The sequence below is a fragment of the Crocodylus siamensis genome, chromosome 2 (assembly GCF_052110815.1).
Source record: "Crocodylus siamensis isolate JL-2025a chromosome 2, ASM5211081v1, whole genome shotgun sequence".
Classification (NCBI taxonomy): domain Eukaryota; kingdom Metazoa; phylum Chordata; order Crocodylia; family Crocodylidae; genus Crocodylus; species Crocodylus siamensis.
The window spans coordinates 66,101,209-66,116,550 of NC_143396.1; the positions used below are offsets into that span (position 1 = coordinate 66,101,209).

The 15,342-nt window shown below is 45.0% G+C and overlaps 1 long non-coding RNA gene and 1 pseudogene across 1 annotated transcript in view; both read right to left on the minus strand.

The window, feature by feature from the left end:
- Positions 1 to 14,898, minus strand: part of LOC149870343 (uncharacterized) — a 59,361-nt gene extending 44,463 nt beyond the window's left edge. The window contains exon 1 of the long non-coding RNA XR_016440437.1: positions 14,803 to 14,898. This is a non-coding gene — a long non-coding RNA (uncharacterized LOC149870343). The remainder of the gene's footprint in view (positions 1 to 14,802) is intronic.
- On the minus strand, positions 1,850 to 9,142 carry LOC149870344 (uncharacterized; annotated as a pseudogene).
- Positions 14,899 to 15,342: the final 444 nt, after the last annotated feature.

Sequence of the window (15,342 nt, forward strand, 5' to 3'; positions counted from 1 at the left end):
CAAGCAGTCGTGGAGAGCAGATCCTGCAGCTCCCTCCAAGTAAGATTATGGGGCCGGGGGGTGGAAGGGGGCACAGGCAAGGTGCTGGAGGGGCAGGGGGGCATAGGCAACATAGAAGGGGAGCAGGGGGGCACAGGTGATGCAGCAGAAAGGGATGAGGAGGCAAGGTGACAGGGTGAGGGGGTGTGCTCCCCAAGATTCTGCACCCACAGTGGAGACCAGCTCCAGAGGAGCCAACTCTGTGGCCCAGTGGGTAGGAGGGCCCATGTTGCTATGCCACCAAAGTGAGGCATGGCAGTGGTGGTGGCATGGAGTTGTGCCCCTGTTGCTGCCAGGTGGGTAGGAGATACCTCAGCTTGGTGGCTGTAGTAGCACAGTGTTCCCTTCCATGCTGGGTCCCAGGGGGAGGGCAGCAGAGCATGGAGCCCCAAGCCCACAGTGGGCAGTCTACATCTGCCTCCCTCATGGGCTCCAATCCAGCCATGCTGCCTGCAGAAGAGGAGATCATGGTGGGGAGGTGGAAGTTGGGCTCCACACTGCATTTTAGCTGCAGCAACTGCTGCCTCCCTGGGTAGCAGCCAGGGCTCAGCTGCTGGGGGGGGTGGCAAGGGCCTGTGAGTCAGGAGTGAGGAGCCATGCTGAGGAAATGGGGTCATGCTAAAGTAAAAGTTTGGGAAGCACTGTCTTAGTACATTACTATTACAGACAAATTATGAAGGAATGTAAAATAATATACAAAGGGGAAAAAAAAGCCCATAAAAGTAAGATATATAGTTATTTGGCTGAATGTTCCCTTTGGAAATACAGGAGATTATGAATGACATCAAGGGTAAAACCTGAGACTGAGACTTCAAGATTTAGTCTTCCTTATATATTTTATTATTCTCATCAAGTAGAATGCTAATTTATACTTGGAACTGCACAGCTTTTATTTAATGAGAAAACAGTTATAAAAGAAGATCAGGACTCTCACTGGTGCTCAAAGATATACAACCACTGCATTGAAATATGGAAAGTCGGTCTATTTATCTTTCCCAGGCAAAGCTTTCTTTTAAATGCATAGCTCATTTGTACAATTTTGTTCCATCATGTGAAATGTGCAATGTTGAATTATTCTCTTCTTCAGCAAATTCTCTCAGCAAATATTTTCTTCAATATTTACCTTTTACCAATCATTTTAGAGTATTAAAAAAAAATTATTTTCCCTATGTAACAACTACATAAAGTGTTTCACAAAGGGATGTTAAATCAGCAAATCCTCCCCAACCCCCCCCCCCCCCCACATTTTAACAAATAGTGTTCCAGTTTGTTAAAATTCTAAGCAAGAAATACAGAATTAGGTATACTACGGCTTAATGATATTCCTGGGTTTAGAGTAAGTAACAAAAAATATGACTGGGGGTGCCTGTAGATGTGTGGGGATGCTGGTCCAACATGCTGTAATGACAGGGTGTCAGAACAGACTCAATCAAGTCGGCTGGAGTGTGGTAATTAGCACACTCCAGTAGCCTCCACATCCTGTGTATTCAGTGTCTCCATGCTTCAAAATGGCGGTGGAGGTGCTTTAACGAAAGCTCATCAAACAAGCTTTAAAGTGCTCCTGCTGCCATTCTGAAGTATGCCAGCCAGTCTGAATACTCAAGACGCTGCAGGTGCTTTAATTGGAGTCACTTTAATTAAAGTGGGCCTCCCGCCACCACCACCCCACCTTTCCCTTCCCCCGTCCCGAGCACATGTAAAGACACCCTAGGATATGTCTCTGTGTGTGTGGGCAGGGAATTGAGAGACCCATCTAGATAGTCTCAACTGTTAACAGGCATAACCATTTTTCACTGAAAAAAGATTTGAATCACACACTGCCCTTCACCTTCACACTCAGCTCACTAACTTCACCAATGGGAATTCTATATACGGAGAGAGAAAGTTGTAGAGTCTGAAAGCTGCAAATTACAATATTTTCCTCCTAATAATACAAGAACTGGATACATTCATATGGGAGATTTCTCCAGCTTTTCAAATGATAAGTCACTCATACTGCCTTTTACCATATCTTCGTGTCAAGCATTAGAACAGAGACTAAGGAAAATTACAAACAAGAATTCCCTACTAAAAAGGAACTAAACTAAAAGTAATTCCCTTGTGGAATTCATATACAACAATTAAATATTAATCAAAAATATTATTAAGTCAGTATTTCATAAGAAGCAACTTCATAACAAGGATCACACAAAGAAAGTGTGAAAACAAAGCCACTGTGGTTTATATGCCAAGTCACTAAATCAGTAAACTACAGAGCAAAAAGATAAAAAAAAAAAAAGCACAATCAGGAAACCAGGGAAACTGTTCTATTTCTTTTCCTTTCCTACAGCTCTGGAATTGGTGAAAAGGCAGCCGGGACAGAAGTTGGAGCTGGAGACCAGCACACTGGAACAGGAGTTCCTGGCTGAAGCTTTCCCACAACCTGGCTGGGCATGTGGTACCCGGCATGCAGACCCCTGGGTGCTGCTGCCACTTTCCCAGGTAGGGGCAGGAGGAGGAGGTGGCACTGGAGATGGGGCAAGCCAAGCAGTACTTGGGGCTGGGTTGTGCTGAGCAGTACCTGGGCAGCTGCAGCCATACCGGTAGCAGCTCTGCCAGGAAGCTGTGAGCACTGCCCAGACCTGGGGCCATCAGTGGGCAGGGCTCAGCCCCATGTGAGCCACTGAAGGGGCAGCCATGGGCAGCTGCCTGCCTGGCCCACAGGCTGTATTTTGCCTACCCCTGGTCTATAGAACAGAACTGATTAGTGAAAACACACTCTAAAACTGGACTGGAGATGACTGGATTGACTGCATAATATATCTAAGTATTTTGAGGTCTGAGACTGTGTTTAGCTGAAGCAAAACAAGTCTTTCACTCTTGCTAGAACTTCATTCACCCAAACACTTAAAAACAGGTGAGCTAGATAGTTCTCAATGAATAAGAAAAAAGTAATGAATTTTTACTGAAGAAAGCAGGCAGTATACTGTGTAATTTTCTCCCTTAAAAAGTTAAAATTAAATAAAATTGGCAGGTGTGCATTTAAACCACTGAAAAGGAGCCAGTTAAACTGCATAACAAAATGGTAGTTTTAATCATCTCATTCTTGGGAAGATTTTCTTGGACTACATCAAAGATAGTCCCCTCTTACCACACTCCTTCAGAATACACTGGTCTTCAGAGAATTCTGTAAGACTCATCTTTTCGTATAAATATCCAGCAAAACACCACTACATTACAAAGTTATGCTTGCTTTTAGTGAAACAATAACTTGTGAATGGAAAAAAAATATATAGAAATATTCAATTAATATAAATGTCAATGTTCAATGTCACTTTAGATCAAACAGGTAATTCCTCCTAAACTCTGTTCCATACAGAATGTGTACAGGCAGTCTTCAACTTACGTTTCGAGTTACAATGTTTTGCACTTACAACATTTATAAATTGACGCCCTGTTTCAACTTTACAACACCAGTTTCAATGTACAATGTTTGATCCAATGCAATACCATGGTGGTGAACAAGTTTGCTGCGTCACTCATCTCCCTGGAGACAACTGTTCAAACTTCCTTGGACACTTTCTTTAAGAAACTAGACAAGACTCCAAAAAAACCTGCAGCCAAGACTCCTGAGAAGACTCCAGCCAAGTCACCTCAAAGTCCTTTTAAATCAATATGATTAAAATATTTATATTGTAAATAGCGATGTAGCTGTATTACTCATCTATAATTGATAGGATACAAAATTCTGGGATATTTTTGGTGAAAAGAGGGTATCAGGCCTTGGTTCAGGAACCAATCCCTCATTTATAACATTGTTTCTTATGAGAAAATTGGTTCTGAGTTACAACGTTTCAACTTAATGTGGTTTTCAGGAACCAATTATGTTGTAAGTCTGAGGACTGCCTGTATAGCTATGTCACAAAAGCAAATGGCAGGTTGCTTCATAGTTCAGTTTCCCCTTTAAATTCCAGTCTGGTAGGAGATAAGGTCTTCACAATGAATTAGCACAGCGCATATTCATTCTGATGTTATAATAGGGGAATACCAAGAAAATAAGGCTTCCTAAGTTTGGGGTGATTAGTACCACTGCCAGTTTTCCACACTTAAATCTTAGCACATTTTTAAAGACTTATTGATATAGTTGTTTTGTATTCTTGTGATTGCTTTATCTTATTTTCTTCTAAATGGTTACTTTAATAAAAGAATAGCATGTGATTCAATCTATAATATTCTACTGTAAGTGTTGTTTTCTAAGGCTACATACAGATGTGGGGAGGTTAGGAGAAGGTTAGATTCATTAATAATGGACACCCATAACTTAGTTTACCCCAATGCAGATCCTACACTTATATCCTTTGTTAGGTGAAATCAAGTGTAAACCATACAGAAGTTACAGGAAGGCTAGATTGGTCTAAAAATGGCCAGGTCAATTGAAATTTCAATGCCATGAAATTTCTACTTCCAAAGTAGTCTAACTTATATCAGTTTGGCTATTTTTAGACCATTCTAACTTTCTTTAACTTCTGTACAGTTCCCAGTACAGCCCAAGCCCCGGGGAGCTACTTTCCCTACTGACTCCCCAACACCAGGCTTTTTTTTTATTACCCCACTTCCAGATGGACAACTGGGCCAGCCAGCACCCCCCAGCCCACCAACCCTGCACATCCCACAAGCTACTCCCAGTGCCAGTTTTCTCAGTGTTTGCTGATGCCAAAGCTGAGGAAATAAGTTCAGGAGGAGGAGGGGCAGGGGCAGGGATTGGGGTGGTTGGTTGGTGAATGGAGGGGTTGTTTGTCTGGGGTTGGGGGTGGGGGCTCAGAGTCTACACCTGTTTTTTCAGGTATCAAATTTAGGCATGAATCGCCTAAAAAAAAAAAAAATCACCATTTTAAGGTGCATTAAGAGCATGCACATGTAGACCTGCACCCTTAACGCACCTTAAAAATGGCTAATGCACCTTAAATTGACACATGTAGACGCATCCATAGTGTACCTGAATCCAACATATTTTTTAATCTATAAACTGAACAACAAATCAACAGTTTCTAGCTGGTATATGTAAACTTAACTGATCACTCTCCCACCCATATCTGTAAACAGATCAGTCACTAAGTACCTATATTTGAATATGGACTGAGTAGAACGCATATGTACAGAGCCTGGTATTACTGCTGTGTTTTAAAAAATGCCCTTTGCTTTGTTAAGCTTTTCATTTACTGAGTTTTGCATTTCAAAATATGAAATTCACAAATATTTAAGTTTTATAGAAGCCCTTTTATATAATGTATCTCTGAACTTTATAAATTTTCATCATGATAATAAGATTTTCCCAATTCCTCAGTTCAGGAAATGCAAGACTTATAACCCAGAATGCTATGAATGTCTGTGTTTCTAAATTGTGTTTTAAAGTTTAATTAGAGGAAGTAGGAGGCATGGTGAAGGAGAAAGAGTAAACAGTATTTTTTTTGGAAAACAAGAAGTGACCATGGAGTGATAAACAGCCAAATGTAACTTGACTAAAGCAAGAAGTAGAGACAGAAACCCCTGCACCACCAGAAGCATATATGAAATTTCTCCCATCAGCACAGAAATAGAAAGCAAATGCTAAACATGACAAATGGTAAACAAATCTGAAAAGCTCAAACAGAAAATACAAAATGACCTATGCTGCAACAGATTGAGGAAAGTAGTTTTAGATAGATGACCAGTAGGAAAAGTCCAGGCACTTCCAAGTATAAGAAATGTAGAAATATCACTGCTACATATGTTGAGCTTCTGAACAATGCACGTTATAATGATTCCATACACTGGGGCCAATGCTGTGCATTATTCATCATGTCTTATGAACACTGTAAAAATAGATCAAAGATGTCTTTTTCTAACTAAAACAAAAACACTGTCACTGTGTATAAGGTATCCAACCATGAAATCTTCAATAAAGGAAATTAAATGTAATAGAGTCCCTAATACCACTTGAGCTTCCTGAGCACGTCTGGCTCAGAAGGGGTACAAAAAATGGAATGAAACTGACAAACTGCTGTTATTGACAAACTGATCTTATTAGTAGGAGTTTTCTGAAATGTAATTGTTGCAGAACTTACCAGATCACATCAGTACATGGTATACCAAAGCTTGCTCAAACTTTTTTTGACAAAACAGTTTGCCTTCAAAACTAGGCAAAATGCCATATCTCAATTTTTTTTGGCCCTTTGCCTCTCTAAATCTGGCACTTTGTTCCAAGACAGACAAAAAATGCTCTTCCATGGGGCTCTGAGATCCCTTCAGCATTTCTTTAGACCCAGCAATCAATGGAGAAAATGATTAGATTTCATGGACATGTCCACATATGCAGGGACATGTGCTTGTAGTAGCACAAATTTGTGCCTCATGCACTTTGTGCTCCTTTGGGTAAATTGCTCTTGCCAGCTCTTCAGCGACAGAGGTCTGGAGGCTGGGGCTAGCACCTGTGCTAGCCCCAGCAGTATAAACTGGTGGCTTGGTGAACAACTCAGGGCTACTTGCCCTCAGGAGCTTCTCAGGCCCAGCCAGTTGGTGTCTGGGAATAGTACCCCCTATGCCAGCTGGACTGTTGCAGCAGCTCTGACCTAGAGTGGTCCTTGAACCCTGTACCCACTGCAGAAGTCTATTAGTGGGGACTGCCTCCTTGCTGAGACCTGCTGCTACCTGCTACAACTTCTGCCCCCTCAGACCTGTGGCCCCATGGCTACATCCATCCATGTGTGTGTTATGGTGCATCCAGCAACAAAGGAAGCAGAGCTGACCAACCAGAAACACTGTCACAGGCTAGGACCTCTGGTGGCGGCACACAGGAACCAGAGTACATGAGGCCATCACCACCTATCTGTTCTAATTGGGTAGGGCACCAGCCTTCCTACCACGTACACCAGGTCACCAACCCAGGGCCCTCTATCCCCAGCCACTGCCAGGACAGCAACAACATAAGCAGTGTGGCTGTTGCGGAAACAAAAACAACTTTATTTCCTCCCTCTCCCCAAAACTTCTCCAACACCAACAGTTCAACATTCCAACAGTACTCCACATAGACCCTCCAAAACACCACTATTCACCCAGCTCCTCCCATGCACAAACCCATACATAACCAGAAATAAAAAGCAACTTTTTACACAAGCATCAGGGGAAGAAAGAGGGTCCTTTTTGGCAGGGAAAAACAGCAGGGGAGGAGGCATAGGGAAGAGGGAATCAGGGGTTGGCAGCCCCTCAGCCCTAAGCCTGGCCTCAGCCCTGCATGCCATGTGTGGGAACCATGCCGATGAGGTTGGGGCACTGGCTCCTCTGGGTTGGAGGGTAAGCACTCCTTCTCAGAGGCAGATGTTGCAGCTAAGCACAGGATTAGGAAGGGGGAAGGCAGAAGCAACATCCTTTGATTGCCATGGCAGGCCCATGGGCCTTTTTGGGATGCCAGCTGAGTCACCAGCCAGCCAAAAATCTTCCAGCTGGGCCCTGCCCCTGGTGGTGGGGGTGCAGGCTAGTGAGAGGGGACAGGCACCAGTGGTGGGGCTGGCATGTGCTGGAGTGAGGTGGCAGAAGCGGCCAGGACCTGCTGTGACACCCTACACTCCTCCTGAATGGCAGCTTCAATGGAGGCCTGCAGTTGCCTCAGTTCCTCATAGCTGTCCCAAGCCAGCTGCTGCTCCTCTTTATCTCTGTCACCAGCTGCTGCAGGACCACCCTCCCAGGTCATACCTCCTCCAGGACAAGGGCCTGGTCATGGTGACAGCAGTGGAATTTGGCCAGGACCTGCTGACAGTATTTCTAGGCCCCCTCTCTGGAGCAGGTCCTCCTGGATACTGTCCCACTGTGTGCATTGCTCCCAGTACAGGCTGTACATCCATGACCCATGGAATGTCCCAGTGGGCAAGCAGCTTCCGGGCACTGGATAGTGGCCTTTCCCCTGACAGATGTGCTGTCGGCAGAGAGAGCAATTGGAGGATCATTTTCAGCTAGAGCAACATGGCATGGGATGAAAACAGGCCCCAGTGAGGCTCCCTAGGGAGGAGCTTCATTCTCAGGCACAGGGCCAGGCAGACAGCCCCTAAGCCAAAGCTATGTGGGGATGGCGCCCTGACAAAGACTGTGGTAATCCTGGAGTCTGCTCATCTCTTCCCACTGTGTCTAGGTGGCCTGCTGCCCAAAGGCCTCCTCCCTTGCCCATGGGCCCCACAGGGCCTCACCTGGAGGGATCCTCCCTTGGACAAGCATCACTGCTGGCCCAGACTATGGTGCCAGCTTCTTCCCCTAGAGGAAAGATGTGACATTCCATGACCCCCAAGCCCTCAACCACCCACTCCAGTGGGTGCAGAGCTGCAGACCAATAGGCAAATGCCACCATATCCCCCCTGACCTCATGGCTAGGACCAGCTCCATCCACCTGGGAGTGATGGCAAGGTGGGGAGGCTGTTCCGTCCTTCCTGGGAAGGGGGTCCCTGCATGGCAGAGGAGTGGGAGTCAGGAGAGGAGGGAGGGAGGTGGTGGAGACCAGTTTGGGGCACATGCAGGGCACAAGGAAGAGTGGTCCACAGGAGAAGGGAGGGGAAGGGGGTGGCTCCCACATCCCCACACCCCGTGTGGGACTGACAGGCTGTGGTGATAGACAGGCACCTTGGCCAAGAGACTGTAGTTCCTGGGCCCTGGGTTGGCAGAGGGCCAGTGCTGGACCTTGACACAGAGTGGGGTAAGGCCTGATGGCAAGGTCACCAGGGTGTGACACCCCAGCCTGCTCCTCAGCTTCCTCCTTTCTCCCACTGGTGTCAACCAGGAGCCAGGAGACCTGATGCTCTGGCATCACCTCAGGCCAGGCTATGGCAGCAGGCATGAATGACTAGTGCCTCCCATGACTGGGCACGGGGAGGCAACATGGCAGTGAGTGGTGAGCAGGGACAGCCCACAGCTACCAGCAGCAGTGTCCGCAGCAGGGCGGGGGGTGACGATTGGCAAGCGGGGACTGCTCATAGACACTGCTGGCCACGTTGGCAGCAGCCAATCTCAGTGCGGCACGTGCCTGTGGTATGCATCCCTTCTCACTATCACTCTTGGCATGGCTGGGTGGTGGTGGTGGTGGTGGTGGTGCTGTTGCAGGCATGGAGGAGGGCCCTGCCTCTGGGGACTCTGGCTGGGTCACAAGACTGGTTGCTATAGACTGTGCTCCTCCCCTGGTGGCAAAGGACTAGCTGGTAGGGGAGGGGTACATGGCTGTAGGGCCAATGATTCTATCCAGCTCTTCAAAGTGGGCCATGATGGATTGCCCTACCCCCAAACATTGGTTGGCATCACTCTCAACATGAAATTGCCTGGGCAATGCCTTGGCCTTGCTACTGCACTGCTGCCTCCATTTGGCCATCTGTGGATCAATCACCTGCTAAATATGTTCAGTCTGCTGTCCCTGAGGGAACTGCTGCAATGTAGCCTTCTGGCCCCAAATGGCCAGGAGGTCAGTAACCTCCTCAGGCCAACAACTGGATCCCGGATGCCTGGCCTGGGCAGACTCCTGAGGCTGGGTCCCCCCACATGCCTCGCCACAGTTGCTTATATTGCCCACAACAGACTCCGGTGCCTCTTGCTGTTCAGTGATGCCTGCAGCTGTAGCCTGGGTGGCCCTCAAGCAGAGGTCCTGGGACTGCTTGCCAGGGCCCAGGCCTCAATGGCTGGGCCTCTGGTACAGTGGCATGGCTGTCCCATGTGCCCAGTTCTAAGGCAGCCAAACTGGTCCTAGGGGTATCTGTGGGGCCAGGACAGGCCCTGTTGTCCAGCAGACTCAGCAGCAGGCAGCCATGAGCCTTGCCACGCTTTTGGTTGTTCCCAGCATACCACACAGTGTGCTGAAGCAACAGCAGTACAAACAGCACTAGTGTTAGAAATATTATTAGAAATGCATAATGAATAGAGTGTTGTTAGAACTGCACAGTTTGCATCTCGTACCTGATAAGCAGAAACACTACCAAGGACCTTTTGTGCTAAGAATCACTCCCTTTTTCTCTCCCCCTGACTTTCACATGCAGATTACAGAAGCTGGAATTCAACTGACTGTGTCCTTGAAAGCGGGGGGATTTCAACTCTTGGTGACCTAGAGAGCTTTCTGAGCGTGCGTAATTAGCTGATGCATATATGCCTATCCGCCCCGCATACTTAAGTAGTTAATTATAATATACATGCGACGGATGAAGTGACGTAATCACATATATGTTTGTATGAACCGGAAATGAGTTGTAAGAGTTCCTGTTTCTGCACACGTGCCCAGGAGGGAAGAGATAAAAGCCAGCTAAGAATTTCCTCAGAGGGCGGAGTAATCTGAAGTCCTCTGACTCTGCTCCGACCCTATTTGCAAATACATCTTTTGTGCTGCTAATAGTGTGTGCCTGAGAATTATTTGCAAGCCTCCAAAGGAAACGAACCGCTTTTTGCATCACTAGAGACACCTAGCCAGCAGCCAGAATGTTGCCCTGGAGGACCAGACCTCTGTGGCCACATCCAAATGAGCATGGCTATGTGGTATATGGTGTGGCAGACATCTGCAGCACCACAAACCACGTGTTCAGTTCCCTGTGCTGCAAGGGAGCAGTACGGAGGGTTTATTTGAACCCTGGATATCCAGGGATCAAAAAAACCCACAGAGAAAAAAAGTGGAGTGGCGCCACACATGCACAGGTAGCACACGCCACTCAAGAAGTGGAGCCTGGCCATTCAGACGTGCACTACTGCTGCAGCCCTGGGAGGCCCCCAGGACCCCAGGTAAGGCTTCTGGAGCCAGAGCAGTGCTGGCCATTGCCTCCCCTACTGCCCCTGGGTAACTTGTCGCATGCCAGAGAGTGCGTGGCTGGTCATTCCTTGGGAACAACTAGCAGTGGCACAAAGCACACGGCTACTAGTTTTCCCTGGGGAACCAAACGCCCACACCACATGTGGATGCAGCCTATTTGTCCAGGTGCACACTTTTTTCGCATGCTTTGTGTCACTTTTTTTTCTGGTGCTTTTTTTTGCTCCCAGGAAATCCTTACAAATGAACACCGAACTGTATCACATCATCTTCCAGATGTAAACTGAGAAGCAATTACAACCAATCTAAATTACAACCCAGAAAATGGTTCTTTTATATGCAGTTGGCTGCTGATTTCAACAAATTTTCAACCAACACAAATGGTAGTTATTTAAATGTTCCAAACCATGCGGAATATTTTCAGTTCTAAACATGGCTTTTAGTTTAGAGTCTAATTGATGGCTCAGGTGGTCATATTTGGGTTTTAATTTCACACTTCCTTGCTCATCACAGTTTGGTTTTGCAAAACTAAATCCAAAAAATGGCTTTAAAATCTAGGTTCCACTTTATCTGAAATAAAGGGATTCAAATACTTTGGTTTCTTTAATTGCATTGGAAAATACAAATCCCTTCACCCCACCCATCCACACAGAAAAAGAGTCAAACATGGACTCTCACTTACAGGTCCTACCTAGGAATCAAAATGGTATAATAGCAACCATATTACATACATGTGATTAAAGTACTGTTCTTGGAGGGGTTTGTCAGAGAGAGGATGAGTCAATACCTGACACTTTAATGCACATTAACTTAAGTTAATGGACATTAAGGGCATGTGTCTACACATGTGCACCCTTAGGGCACATCCACACATGCAAGCACATGTGCTTGCAGCAGCTCAAATAGAAGTGGTGCATGTCTGAGTCGGGGCTTTTTGCCTCAGCACGTGTGCCCGGACATGCACTTTGTTGTGGAGCAAAGAGTGCCACTTAGGGCAAAATAAAACCTGCCTGGCTTCTCCCAGATCTGCAGCCAGGGGGAGCTAGAGCCTGGGGCCAGCACCTGTGCTGTCCCCAGCAGTATAAAAAGCTGCCCTGTCCTGGCTCCATCAGTACAAAAAGCTGCCCTGGCAAGTAGCTAAGGGCTACTCACTGTCAGGAGCTTCTGGGGCCCAACCAATTGGTACCTGGCAGGGAAGGGATGGGGGGAGCTGGTGGAGTGAGCGGAGCCAGTAGGGTCCCTCTCATAGTCCACTCCCCCCTCCTCCAGCCCCCCTGGCCCCTTACTTACTGGCACTGGAGCCCTGCTGCTGGCATGCTTCCTGTCCTGCATAGGCAGGAAGCGTGCTTCAGCACAAGGCCAAGGGCCAACCACAGAGACACTCTGGAAGCCAGAGCATCTCTGTGGAGGACCCAGCCTCCAGAGGCCTCAGGGCACGGTTCGGGACCATGCCCTGCCCGGCTTTTTTTGCTCCGTTATTTTTTACCCTTGGATATCCATGGGTCTAATTTTGCCCCCGCACTGCAAACTTGCACCGGGGAAACCTTTTCCTGTTCCTGCACGTGCATCTTGCAGAATCTCAAAGGGGTTTGAGGCACTGCAAGAGGCACGTGAGGGCTTGTCTGGACCAGCCCTTTATGTGCATTAAAAATGGTGAATTTAGGCTATTTGTGCCTAAATTTGATACCTGCAAATACAGGTATTGAACGTAGGTGCAAAAATTTAAAGTGCATTAATGAATGTGTAAATGCATTAAAGTGCATTAACTCTGTGTGTATCAACTGACTTGGGACTAACTTTAATTCCAAGTCAGTCCACACACAGCATTAATGTGCTTTAATGCCTGCACAAATACCTGCCTAAACCTGCTTAATAGGCATTAAGCTAATAATATTACAATTTGATGCACTTAAATGCACATGTAGTTATGCCCAGAATGCCCTGATAACAAGAAGAAATCTACTAGACCTTTTTTTCCATTAAAGAAAATCGAGATTCTCGGTATTTACCATCCCTAGTATCCAGGAAATACATTATTTTTTTCCACATGACTGTAACAAAAGTTTAGACTTTCTGCATCCACTCCAATAAATATGAAGGATAGGTTTATAGGCATTCTTTATCTTACAAGGCATTGGTACAGATAAAGAGCTGGTTAAAATAACTATCTATATCACTCCTCCTATTTATGCAGTAGAATTAAAAAAGAGCGTCAAATATTAACTTATCTGAAGAATCATGGTCAAGAATATAAAAGATTCACTGTCAGGTTAACTTTATCCTCTCTTATATAAGAAAGGATTTTTACTTGGCCTCCTCTCTCGTTTTGTGGTTATGGATATTGCTAGCAGTCCAGCCTTGTTTCATATATTCTTGCTTCTTAAGGTTTTGGGGTTTTTTGGACAGAGCTACATATATGTGTTTTATGTATTTTATCTAAAAGTCCCACATTTCATACTCTTCCCTAAGCAGAAGCATCTGCCACTTTTTTTAAAAAAAAATCCTTTCAACATTTGAAAAATCTGAAGTTCTTTGCTAGCACTTAATTTAAGATGAGGTTAGGTACAGCCCTGATTCTGTGGGGGGAAAAAACAAAACAAAAACAAAACAGTGGCTCAAAATAGCTTGAATCTGTCACAAAATATTTTTCTTTCCCCACAGTGCCCACACTAACATGTGTCTCTCCATTTTAATTCTGTGTCTTTTCTTACCCCATTCCTTCACACCTTTTTTCCTTCTGTTGCTGTTTAACATTTGTGAAAGGTTGTATTGGCTAAATGTTGTGTTGTGCTACTCCTGAAGCACACAAAGGATTAAAACTGCAGTAAGGAATAGGTCAGTGATTCTCAATCTTTTTAGCCTCAAGCCAGCTTCCTTAGACTGAAGGCAACCTTCAGAAAATGCCAGCCATTAGCTTTCACTTATTTTATTAACTATGGAAGAGTAATAGGGCAATATTTCTTTTGCATAGAACTCAGAAGACCACAACAGCACAGAATGCTTTTAATGTTATGGATTCCTATTTGAAATCTCTGGGTTATCTAATGAATCGTGTTTGCACACCTAAGAGTGCTAACATTGGGCTGCATCCCTTGACATTCTGGAAAGTATCTCAAGATGCTGTGGCATCCTGGTTGAATATCACTATCCTTTAATTCTTTCAGAGTTACAGTAAAAATCAATCCAGCTCTCAACATCCTAATCTGTTGTGGTCTTTCCAAGCTCTTTGCAACAAAAGAATTGCTCTGCTATTGTCAAAAAATGAGTGAAAGCTAAACTTTTTCAAAGTGTGCTTGAGTTTAAAAAGGTTGAGAACCACAGGTCTACACTGTGCAAGGCAGCACTATACTGAGACTGCAGTGCCTGAAAATTACACTTTGTTTTCACTTTACACTTGCTAGCTTCAGGACTGAAAGTATCATGTTTATGTAATACTGCATGTATGAATGCTAGCTGACAAGTTCCACCTCTCCACTCCAGATTTCTTTCATATGGTTTCACAAGAAATCTCATCCTAAATTTTTCTTTGTGCTGAGTTACTGAGACCATTATTTTTCCTCTCAAGAAACTGATTGAAAATATTCACTAAATCCATTTCATGACTGAATGTCTCACTATGCTGTCATATTAAAATCTTCTTTTCTATCTTCTTTCACATCCCAGCTGACACCAAATCCTATGTAAGATTTCTAAAACACTTACTTTTCTTTCCCTCCCCAATGCTCACTCATTTGTGTTTGAATATTCCTTGTCTACTGCAACACCCTTCTCCCTGGACTTCTTGCCTTTCATTTCATACCTTCCCAGGAATTCCCAAAGTCTTCCTCCCCTGCTGTAATTATACATTTTACTCCCTCATTTAAATCCCTTTTTCTAGTTTCTTGTCTCTTTCTGTATTTCCTTTAAGCTTTAACTTAGCCTTTAAAATTCTCCATAAAACTTTCCTATCTTACTACTTTCCTACATAAATCCTGTAGTTTACCACTTACATTTCCTTCATTCAGCTTTCCCAGTAATTCCTTTGTTCAGTTTCCTTTGCTTGAGACACTCTTAATCATGAAAAGTGACTTCATTCTTCTCTTCCAAATCCTTCCTCAAAATCCAGAGCAAGAAGTGTGGATCAACAGCTGGATCAAGTCAGCTAAGGCATGATAATTTACTCCAGCTGAGAAACTAACTTGTCAACTTTTCCATTACTTAGCTCTGCTCAAGGCTAAAGCTCTGCATTTTGGTTCTCCTCCCCACCCCACACCCGTCCTCCCCCCACAGAAAAGAATATATTTTTGGACAGCAAGGACTATTAGCCAAATGCAACCAGAGTTCATTTGGCTAATGAACTCTGGTTCATCAGCCAAATGCTATAGCCCCCCGTCCCTTGGGGAAAAAAACCCCAAAAACTAGACACTTTGACATTTCTGAAAGGTGCTTTGTTTTTCCAAAAATGGCATATGTTTTTTTTTTCAGCCTAGATTCAAAATGAGACTAGACACTATTTACAAACTGTGAAAGGAAGAAAGTAGTGATATTTC